Consider the following 11,048-nt stretch of genomic DNA (forward strand, 5'->3'; position numbering starts at 1 on the left):
GAATCACAGCAGTATTTTGCGTAGATTTCTGAGAATTCAGTGGGGTTTTTTGTTGCTTTTAAGCAAGACTTAGAGCTAAAACAAAAGTATGATTTATATCATATTTGCTTGATTTTTTAAAAAAGAGAAACTATTCTTTATTACCAGATGTGTGTATAATTTGAGGATGTGCCTTCTAATATTTTTAAGGGCTTGCTATGCTGATCTTCATTAGTCCCTTTCCTCACTGTTGAGTTGAATTGCTCTCCTAGCCACCACTGAATCAGCACAAAAATACATGAGCATGACAACTGCTGTTCCCTTTGCCATTTTGCCTCTTTTACTTATTTCAAGCCACTAGCTAGTCACTTGACTTCTTTCTATAAGGTTCTAGAATTTCATGGGCATCAAAAGATTGCATACTTGGAGGCTGCCTTTGGAGGGTGTTGGAATAAAAAAGTAAACACAATTACAGAGAGTCCTCATTTAACAATCACAACTGAAACTAACAACGCCGTCATTAAACAATGCAGTCACTCAGTGAAACCGCAATTGTGCTTATGATTGTCAGCTTTGCTTTAACTCTACAAATCTGTGAAGGTCGTAAATGTAACCTTCACAGATTGTAAAATTATTTTTCATTACTATTATAACCTCTAAACAAGGCAGTCTCTAAAGAAGGGCTACCTGTATAATATTGGTCCTGCTAAGGATGGCTTCATTTTGTTTCATTCTGTTGGATTCCAGTCTTGGTGCAGGGCCAGTAGAGGTTATGGGGGTTGAGTTTTGCACAGTTGTCTGGGAGGAGTTTGATCTGGTTGGATCAGAGGAAATGGACAGGGTTCTTTGTAGCAGTGCATTTAGCTATTTCTATGTTAGATCTGTGTTATTCCTGGCTGGCCAAGGCTGCCCAGGAGAGGACATGTGATTGAGTCTGGGTGGTGGTTAATTTTTCCTTGAGGGAGGGAGTGGTTCTGCCAGCTCTGAAGGAGTTGTAGTGAATCCCCTCCTCAAGGGATCATCGTTGGATCTAATTAATCTGGACAGCTTCCATCCAATCTCCAACTTCCGCTTTCTGAGGAAGGTTGTAGCGAAGGTGGTTACACAACAGCTTCAGAGGACCTTGGATGAAGTGGATTATCTGGAATCCTTTCAGTCAGGATTCAGGCCAGAGTATGGGACTCAGATAGCATCAATTGTGCTCTTGGATGAGCTCTGGCAGGAGTGGGGTGGGTTAGTATATCCATCCTTGCTGTTCTTTAATTGATTTTATTATTGTTTACTGCCCTGACTCACTTTTTTGAGATGGGCAGCTATATACCTTGAATAAATGAAAAATAAATAAAAAATAATGGGAAAGGGATAAGATATAGACAACTTTATGGGGTCATACCATTAAAATATGTTGCTAGGTTACAAACTGGCAGTACAATGGGAAACCCCCTTACTCTGCATTTAATAAAGAGTATTTTATCCTAAACTTCCCAAACAGATCTGTTTTCAAAATTTATCAATTCCCATAATCTCAGCACTCATTTAGGGAAGATTACTTTAAAAACTAGCACGGATTAACTATGGGATGACTTTTAATAATGACCATTATACAGGAGCACTGGAGTGTGGGTGGCGGGGAGCCAAGATGCTGGATGTGAGTTGTGTCTGTGAGAGTAAATTCAGAGGCAAGAATGCCGTGTAGACAAAATCTGAGATATAAATCTAATAAATACATATGCCCTGAGATGTCTTTCATCAGAGGCAAGCAGATTTTAAACTTGTAAATCTTTTTAGAATCCTAAGATCACCAGGCAGTTCTAAAGGAAAAACAGTAGATGAGGGTGAGTCAAGCAAAATGCTATTTTTTAAAATCTACTACATCTCACAGACCATAAATTAAATGGGGGAATCTGCATATATATATATATGATACATATATGATACATATATAAAGTTAACAAGTAGGGATGCAGAAATTAGATGATCAAATGAAGGCAAATATATGTGTCCCAGGATAATGTTTCAAGATCCAATCTGGGTTGGTCACCAGGTTAACCTCCTATCCCAGCGGTTCTCAACCTATGGGTCGCGACCCCATTTGGGGTCGATCGACCATTTCACGGGGGTCGCCAAGCAAGGCTGTCCGCCATTTTTTTTGTCCGCCATTATTTTTCCCCTTTTCCGGCGGGTGCCTTATCTCCCTTGGGCTGGGCCAGCTGGTGGTCGGCCTGCTCCGTCTCTGCCGCTTGCCAGCTACGCCTCGGCCGGCGCAGGGGGCGGAACCACGCATGCGTGGCGCTCCCAGGCAGGGAAAGTCCTCGACTTACGACCGGTTTAGTCCTCGACTTACGACCGGTTTAGCCTTCGACTTACGACCGGTTTAGTCCTCGACGTACGACCGGTTTAGTCCTCGACTTACGACCGGTTGGGGGTCGCGGCATTAAAAAGGTTGAGAACCACTGTCCTATCCCAATGACCGACCCAGATTGGATCTATGAGCACCATCCCTTATAGTCGGCAACGATTAGCTGAGTAAAATTCACAGGGGACTCTTATTAATACTTGACATTCCATGTAAATGAGTGACAAATGTTTTACTGAACATAGAAAGGTAAGGTTATCTAAAGATAAATCTGAAATCCTTAAAAATGTATTTCACCACCAGCAAAGCAATAAAAACAATGATTGTGTGTGTTGGAAACAGTACTGTGTACATGGTGCTCTCTCAGTGTGTTGGATTACAACTTCCAAGAAAGGGGTCAGTCTTGAAGTTTAGTTCACCGTATCTGCTTGCATTAAAAGATGCAAATAATTTTCCAGTAATTACTATTATTGGAGAAAGATGAAGACAAAACCATGTACTTCTGAAATAGATGGGGGGAACCTTCAGCCACAGGTTTTCTTGAAACCCCATAACCCCACCGATGTTACTGTTTTTGCATTTTGTAGAAAAGAGGACCTGCTTCCATTCCAACCTCAGCCCACAAAAGGCCAAAATTGCCTAATCACCAAAAGGGCCTCCTAAGCAGTCTGGGATTCAGTATTGAAGCCCTTAACTTTCTACCAGGCTTGTGTATAATTAAAGCACAATTAATGGCTAAGTTATTTTAGAGATCTTCTGATCACAGAATTAAGGGTATTGCATATAGAGCAATAATCTTGCCATTTCATATTTTGTTGTTCTGACATGCAGCAGATAAATAACTGCTGCTTGTTTAAATTGCATTAATATTTTATCTCTTTTCTCATTATATTTGCCTTTTTCATCTTCCTATTGTGAACTTTTTACACCTAAGCCCCCGCAGGTGCTAACCTAAGTCTCTGGGTTTATGCCATTTAGAGATAGGATATCTGTGTTGGTATACAGTGAGCCAGTTTGGTGTAGTGATTTAAGGCAGAGGTCCCCAACCTTTTGGGCACCAGGGACCGGTTCCATGGAGAGAGGTTTTTCCACAGCCTGGAGGGTGCGTGGTTTTGTGTGCTGCCTGCATCCTGTGGATGGGGCTTTGCTTGTTTGCACGGACCAGTTGCTGGCATGCTGTGGCCCGGTACTGGTCCACAGACCTGGGGTTAGGAACCCCTGGTTTAAGGCATCAGGCTGGAAATCTGGAAGCTATGAAGTTCAGTCACTCTCTCTCAGCCCTAGGAAAGAGGCAATGGCAAACCACTTCCAAAAAACCTTGCCAACAAAACTGCAGGCATTTGTTCAGGCAGTCACCAGGAGTCAAGACAGACTCAAAGGCACAAAAACAGTGAAGAAAAAAGGCATGAAATAAGAATAGATACATACATGATGTGATTCTGCTGAACTTTCCAAAAAAATGGCTCACCTTATGAACATGTTATTCTTTCTGCGTGTAAGATTACACAGCCCGATAAAAACAGTAAGTAAGCATATTTGTTACTGGAGTGATGCCCATCATCTGGAAATGGTAAAGGAAAACTATCACAGCATATTGGCCAGGGATTAGACTGGATAATGATTCTTGCACTAAGGGTAATTATTATCGGAACGTACATATTCTCTTAAAAAAACCTCAAAAAGGTTGTGTTTAATTATTATTTGACAATTATATAAAAGAACCAGATTTATTTTCTAAAAATTGGAAGATCAGGTGTAAATATATTAATGTATTTCTTGTCCTGGATGTATATATTTTGCAGATCTCTTATTTGTCTGCTTAGAAGTCAGCTCTGCACTGAGTTCATTAAGACTTACTGTATTTCGAAGTAAATGTGAATACAGTTTAAAGTGAAATATAGTATTTAAGTCAATGCTCAGCCTCAGAGCCTCACTGGATGATTTTGCCATTCTCTCTCAGCTCAATTTGAGCCATTCTCTCTTAAAGTCATTGTGTGAAAAAATGGAGGATGTCCACCTAAGCTACAGTATGTCCCCCATCCTGAAGTTCTGGAAAAATGCAGGATATAAATCTAACGAACAATTGCCAACTGAACAGACTTTGAAAACATGGGGTCTCCCAAGAGTTTACATTTAGCAGATTTGGGTTGCAAAAATCAGAATACCCACCAAATAGCATTAAAAAAATATCTGTATTTCTTTGCCACCATCTAGTGGCCATCTGGATTTCTGCAGCTCAGTTCTAAGAGCTTTATTTAATGTAAAATAAATAGGTAATAATTAGGCTGTGATATTCTGACTTTGAGAGTAAGCCTTTTTTTTTTTACTAGCTCTCTCCTAAACCTTGCCATTTAGAGATTTTTAAACTAATTTCCTCAATTTTCAGTGGCTAAAAGAAAAAGTAAAACCATATATATAAAAATAGCAATAGCACTTAGACTTATATACCGCTTCATAGTGCTTTACAGCCCTCTCTAAACGGTTTATAGAGTCAGTATATTGCCCCCAACAATCTGGGCCCTCATTATATCAAACTCAGAAGGATGGAAGGCTGAGTCAACCTTGAGCCAGTCAGGATCGAACTGCTGGCAGTTGGTAGAATTAGCCTGCAATACTGCATACCAACCACTGCACCACCATGGCTCATGTATGTATAGATACATATATTTGCAATGTAAACACACCTACAAAAGTCTCTGTGAGAGTTGGTAGCATGGAATGGAAATTACTAATTGCATTCATAATAGGCTTATGCTTAATTTATAGCCCATGTTTATTACATAGTTCTCTGTAAATGCCCAGAACGTTCAGGCAAATATACAGAGTTATATCAAGCAAGTTAGTGCTCATCTTACCTGCTTGCCTCTTGATGTTTTTTTTTTTCTTTTTCAAATTAAACTCACAGAGCTTTCATGCGTGTTGTTGCCCATGGGCTTCATATTGGAGACAGCCAGAGAAACAGATGAATAGTGTTTTCTGGGGACAAACAAAGGGGTCCTCCAGATGTTTTGAATCTCATTTCTGTCAGCCCCATTAGCATGGCCAATAGTTTATGGGAGTTCAAGCAAGAGTCCCTTATTTTTGGTAAAGTAGCAAAATATGAGTTGCTCTATTCATTTATGGATGCTCCCTAGCAGTGCCTGCAGGAAAACATCCTGCTTAGAGCTATGTCACCCATGACATTTTTACTATCGGAAGTAAAAGAAATCCTGTGCTTCATTTGTGCATATTGTTCATATTTGGAAAGTGCAGCACTGCTTATTCATGAGTTTTGCTTAGGATTGGCACTTTGTACTGCGTTTATAAAGGAGCTCGGGTATTCTGTGGCTGCAAAAAAGCAGGAGCTTGGTAACACCTTTTGTGACTTAACAAAGTTTATTAAAAGACGTATGCTTACTAAAGCAAATATATGTATAGAATGCTACAAGCCTTGAAAATTATGAGGTCTGTCCTTTACCCACAATAGAATTTTGCCTTCTATAAGGGGCCAGCAAAATCAAATCTGAAATGCCTGACATAAAACCATAGATAGGGTAAATGCTGTGTTTTCATTATCCATGACTGATGTCTGAATTTGTACATGCACAAAAAGATACTGTGTTCAATATTTTATACTATTCCAAAAATAAAAATCTAGCTACATGTACAAATATTCCTGTTGTGCCTTTTTCATTTCTTTGTTTTATGCCAGTGGTGGCAAACCTATGCCAGTGGTGGCAAACCTATGGCATGTGTGCCAGAGGGGGCACTCAGAGCCCTCTCTGTGGGCACACGTGCCATCACCCCAGATCCGCCTTCTCCCGCGGCCCCCTCCTCACCAGCAGCCCCCCGGAGCAGCACAGCCAAGGACATGGCAGCCGGGCAGCGGGGACAAGACTGCCCTCGTGCTCCGTTGTGTGCAGATGCTGCTGCAGGGCGCAAGCGGAGAGTGTGGCTGCATGGCGCTGCTGGGCGATCTGCGGCGGGCCATGGAGGCGGTGGGTGGCCCTGCGGTCGGGCGGCGGGGGTATGGCACGGTGGGTTTTGGGCACTCGGTCTCTAAAAAGTTCGCCATCACTGCTTAATGCTTTTTAATAAAAATCGTTGAACTCAAAAAAATGTGACAGACTCCTGATTTTTCATACTGGGCAAGTATCTTAACAAAATAGCCTTCCTGTGTTGAAAATGAAGTTTCAGATATACCAGAAACAGTTGCTATTGAATGAATCCAGACTGGTCTTGATGGCCAGTGTGGGTGGGCTGCTCTAAATTGCTGGAATTCAGTATACTTGGTATCATTGTCCTTTCTTCATTGTGCGTGCGTGCGTGCATGTGTAAATACAAATTTTTCAGAGCCATGCTGGAATAATTTCAAAACTTCCATATTATTCAAGAAGTAGGGAAAATTCTGACAAGTGCTATTTAATTGGCAGTACTATTTGTGTACAAAGCTTCTTCATTTAATGGGATTGATGTAGGAAAATGTCATTTTTAGCCATATTTATATGAATTTGAAACAATAGATGCATGTTTTGTTTATTCAAAGGTTTTCTTTTTTCCTACAAAGTTGCAAACTTTATTTAGCAATGCTGTTCATATTGATTGTAATTAAAATCTTTTGAGCTGACTTTTGCCAGTTTGCACATCTGTTGGAATTTGTACTGAAAATAATTTAAGTAGCCCTGTTTATGCTACCTACATGTAATTTTTCTAGATGTTGTTGTCCAGCACATCTCCTTTAAACTTGGAGAGATGGATTCCGCTAACATAGTGCTAAACCATGGTATGGTAAATAAGTGATCATGGCTAAATCATAAGCTATAATTTATAGACCACAATACCTAGATTCATACCACACATCGTTCTAGAACTAAACAAGTTATGACTTACTGCATTGTGGAAAAAAAAACCTAGTTTTCTTATACTTCAATTGTATCATATGATTCCATCCACAGAGGTGAGATGGAAAAAATATGCAAAGTATGGAAATCATGCAAGACCTGAACGTTGTGAAGATGATATGGAGAAATTTGAAGCTGACTTCAAACTTTACTTCAAAGTCTCACAGTGTGGCATATCTCATTGATCAATTTATTATGTGTCATCAGGTTGTTGTCGTCTCTTAGTGACCACAAAGATAAATTACAGGTGTATCTCATTGTCATATATATTGATATCTATCTGAAAGCCATCCATATTTCAGCAGTAAACCTTTTTGTTGCCTGCTTGCAGCTGCAAAACCAGCAATAATAGGAGAGGCCATACTTGTGTAGTATTATTACAATGCTGGAAGGTTGCTTTAGTTCAGTGAGTCAAATTGTGTAGAATGATTTTAACTAAACTTCATGTGCTGGATCAATGTAACCCTGACCAGAGCATATAGATCTGTATGTTAGAATGTTTGGCATTTATAGGGTTAAGCGCTGTCTCCTTAAGAGATGGCTTATGGGTAATATAGTTTAGCTATTCAATGAATCCCATCTTAACAAGTTAGCAGGAGGAGCTACTAAGTTCATCACAGGATATCCTGGCTATGTGCCAGCTCGTGCCTATTGTCTTTATGAGGAACCAACCATGCTGCACGCATGGACACCAAGGTTTAATTGATTATGGAGCAATTACTGATTTTACCTACAAAGATGAACAAATATGTAACATCCAGATGAAATTACTGAAACGTGAGTTCTACCAGTATTCCTGAATATATATTTGTTTTATAATCATCTTTGCTGAGTTATCTGTCTGGCCTTGAATTACAAAGCATCTTGATTCAATGATCCAGAACATTTAATATGGATGACGATGTAGTCCTTGACTTACAACAGTTCATTTATTGACCGTTCAAAGTTATAATGGCATTGAAAAAAGTGACTGCGACTGTTTTCACACTTATGACCATTGCAGCATCCTTGTGGTCACGTGATCAAAATTCAAAGGATTGGCAACTGATTCATATTTATGACAGTCACAGTGTCCTGGGGTCACGTGATCCCCTTTTGCGACCTTCTGACAAGCAAAGTCAGTGGGGAAGCCAGTTTCACTTATACCAAGGCTGGCAGCGAGGGCGCTCTGAAGACCGCACTGCCATGACTCCAGCCGCCAACTCTCCCGTGGCTTTGTGGGCAGACCCGTGAAGGTGGCCGTTGGCCGAAACCACCAGCCCAGGGACAATGCAGAGAGTCTACCACCAGTCTCCATAGCTGCCGCTATTGAAACCAAAAAGTACAGGCAGCAAACGGGCAGCAGGCAGAGTGATGTAGCAGTGCAGGATCCAGGAAGGAGGAGGAGGAGGCAGCAACTGCCACTGGGCAGGTGATCTGCAGGGTGGGATGGGGCCGGCAGGGACCAAAGAAAGCGCCTCCAATGGCAGAGGTGGCTGATGCGCAGCGGTGGTGGAGGCCTTTCACCGTCACTCCCCCCTGGCTCCGAAACTGTGGAGGGGGACCGGGAAATCTTCCCTCGCCCATCCTCCATAGCATGACAGTCTGTCTTGGGAGGGAAGTGAAAGGGAAGAGGCGGGAGGCATCCAGATCATTGAACGGGCAGGGGGAGGTCACTGAGCAGGGAGTGGCTGGCTGCGGGGATCCTGAGGTAAGTGGGTGTGGGGTGCATGGGGCAGCTCCACCTCCCTCACCTACCTTGCCTCAACTCGTAGTGGTGGCACTGGCGCACCACTCAGCCTCCTGCCCTGTTGCGGCAGCAAGCAACCAGACAGTGGGATGGAGTGGGCGCAACCAGACAGTGGGATGGAGTGGGCGGGCGGCCACAAAGTCAGATATCCTCCAAAAATAAGCCCTAATGGGTCTTTTGGTCCAATAAAAAATAGAAGACCCGGTCTTATTTTCAGGTTGCATGGGTAGCAGTTCATTTTTCTAATAAGCAAAAAGGCTTTTGTTTATGGAGGGAGAACTCCAAGCAACACAGAGAAGTTAATTTTAGATTAATAGCAAATTAAAATAAATAAAAGTTAAAAAATGTTTTGGTCCAGGAGCAGTGGCTACTTACTGACTGATGTTACCCTGTAGAAATAAACTTAAAATATTGGCCCTCATCCCCGAAATCTTTCCCTAATATATAGTCTCTTCACATAAGAGACTATATTAGGGTTTGTTTGTAGTTCAGATAGTTCTATAAGATTAAAATAATGTAAGAATAGCACGGTGAGGAATTCTCCATGAATACTGAGATTTCTGCCTGGAGACCGTCAACAGGTATTGCTTTGAATTGTTTACTCTTCACTTATATACTGGGTGATTAGTATTAATTCCGTTAATTTCACAGCCTTGCTCTTAGTCTTTATAATCGCAACTTCTCACTCGGTAGCCACTTGAATGGATAGCGATTAACTTGGAACAACCCATTAGAAATGGCCCCAGAAAACCTTTTCATGACAGCTGTTTAATTTAAACTGGAGTGTTTCAGCGTGTACTATTTTCTTCTGCTGCCTCTCTATAAAAAATAAAATCAGACGGAACAAAACTGATGGAAACCAGTAAAATGAATGGGTATATATATTTAAATGCAAGATAAGAGTTCTTGAATTTAAGGACATGAATTTGATTTATTGGCTTGAAAATTCCGCTTCCCAGAGTAATAAAACATTGTTGAAATAATGAATACAGCAATTCTAAGCTTTTGGATTTTTTTTTCTTCTTTTCAAGTTTTTGGGGTGAAGAAACCAGAGTTATTCAGTGCTAATATTGATTGTAGGAGAAGGATAGTTTATGGCTTTATAGAGCAAAGGTTTTTCAACAACAATAATAATAATAATGATAAAGTTGGAAGGGACCTTGGAGGTCATCTAGTCCAACCCCTTGCTCGGGCAGGAAACCCTATACCATTTTGGACAAATGGCTGTCCAGTTTCTTCTTAAAAACTTCCAGTGTTGGTGCATTCACCGCTTCTGGAGGCAGATTGTTCCACTGGTTAATTGTTCTAACTGTCAGGAAGTTTCTCCTTAGTTCTAGGTTGCTTCTCTCTTTGGTTAGCTTCCACCCATTGCTCCTTGTCTTGCCTTCAGGCGCTTTGGAAAATAGCTTGACTCCCTGTTCTTTGTGGCAGCCCCTGAGATATTGGAACACTGCTATCATGTCACCCCTAGTCCTTCTCTTCATTAAACCAGACATATCCAATTACAGTAACTATTCTTTATATGTTTTAGCCTCCAGTCCCCTAATCATCTTTGTTGCTCTTCTCTGTACTCTTTCTAGAGTCTCAACATCTTTTTTACATCGTGGTGACCAAAACTGGATGCAGTATTCCAAGTGTGGCCTTACCAAGGCGTTGTAAAGTGGTATTAATTCTTCACGTGATCTTGATTCTATTCCTCTGTTAATGCAGCCTAGCACTGTGTTGGCTTTTTTGGCAGCTGCAGCACACTGCTGGCTCATATTTAAATGATTGTCCACTAGGACTCCGAGATCCCTCTCACAGTTACTACTATTGAGCAAGGTACCCCCTATACTATACCTGTACATTTGTTTTTTCTTGCCTAAATGTAGAACCTTACTTTTTTCACCATTGAATTTCATTTTTTTAGATAGCGCCCAGTGTTCAAGTCTGTCCAGATCCTCCTGTATCCTAAGCCTGTCTTCTGGAGTGTTGGCTATTCCTGCCAGCTTGGTATCGTCTGCAAATTTGATGAGTTCCCCATCTATCCCCTCGTCCAGATCGTTGATGAAGATGTTGAAGAGCACTGGGCCCAGAACAGAGCCCTGGGGCACCCCACTACACA

The sequence above is a fragment of the Protobothrops mucrosquamatus genome, unplaced genomic scaffold (assembly GCF_001527695.2).
Source record: "Protobothrops mucrosquamatus isolate PMUCROS unplaced genomic scaffold, P.Mucros_1.0 scaffold261, whole genome shotgun sequence".
NCBI lineage: Eukaryota > Metazoa > Chordata > Lepidosauria > Squamata > Viperidae > Protobothrops > Protobothrops mucrosquamatus.